The sequence below is a fragment of the Pholcus phalangioides genome, unplaced genomic scaffold (assembly GCF_987345545.1).
Source record: "Pholcus phalangioides strain wild (caught in Gottingen) unplaced genomic scaffold, Ppha-v1.0 ptg000022l_1, whole genome shotgun sequence".
NCBI classification, from domain to species: Eukaryota; Metazoa; Arthropoda; class Arachnida; order Araneae; family Pholcidae; genus Pholcus; species Pholcus phalangioides.
The window spans coordinates 32,560,768-32,561,585 of NW_028301615.1; the positions used below are offsets into that span (position 1 = coordinate 32,560,768).

At 42.3% G+C, this 818-nt stretch overlaps 1 pseudogene; it reads right to left on the reverse strand.

Annotated features, from left to right (window-relative positions):
- Positions 1 to 469: 469 nt before the first annotated feature.
- Positions 470 to 608, reverse strand: LOC149070214 (U1 spliceosomal RNA; annotated as a pseudogene).
- Positions 609 to 818: the final 210 nt, after the last annotated feature.

An 818-nucleotide genomic window follows, 5' to 3' on the forward strand; every position in this document is an offset into this window, starting at 1 on the left:
GTCTAACATGAAGCCTTGTATTTCTCGGCAATCACGAGATATCTTGCCTTCTGAAAAAATCCCCTCTCATTTCGGCAATGCTGAAGGTTTCCAGGAGCTCTAGCTAGGACTCCTTCACATCCCCCAGGATGGTTTAGAGATCCTTGAGCGAAGTGTGACGCTATTATTATTATAGGTTCGAAACAATGTTTTTGTAACGATGTTTCACCTAAGAACTTGAGTGTTTTCTATCCTCCCCCCCACAAAACAATATCAGATCAACAATGCCAAATCAACTGCCAGTGGGCGGAGGCAGCGATTTTATTCGAAGTTTGGTACCAGAAATAGAGACGGTGTTTTTCCCCTTCCTTTCGGATACTATATGTTTCCTCGGATGTTTCTTTTTCAATGTTATCAGAGTTAGGGAGAAGCACTATCACCTGCACAAAATCGGGAAAAACCTTCTTCAAGAAAAGAAAAAAGTGTGGCGGTAATACCAAAAATTACGTGCTCCAAGCAACCGCAGTTAGCGGATGTGGCAAGCATGCAGCCAACCAAAGTGCAATGGAAGGCCTCAGCCCGGGAGAGCCACCTCGTTGATCGCGGCACCTCCAACCCCAGGTAAGTATTTTACAGACGATTCAGTGATTTCAAATGAGGCAGTTATAATGTATGAAATTTTAAAAACCCCTTAAGGTCTTGACCCTTTAAGCGGCAATGACGAGATATCTCGCCTCTATAAAAGAATCTTATTTTAGCATTGACATGCCTAGATATTTTGTAAAAATGATTTATCAATGGAAAACTTCTCTCTGTCTCTACCCTTTAGTTTGCACCTG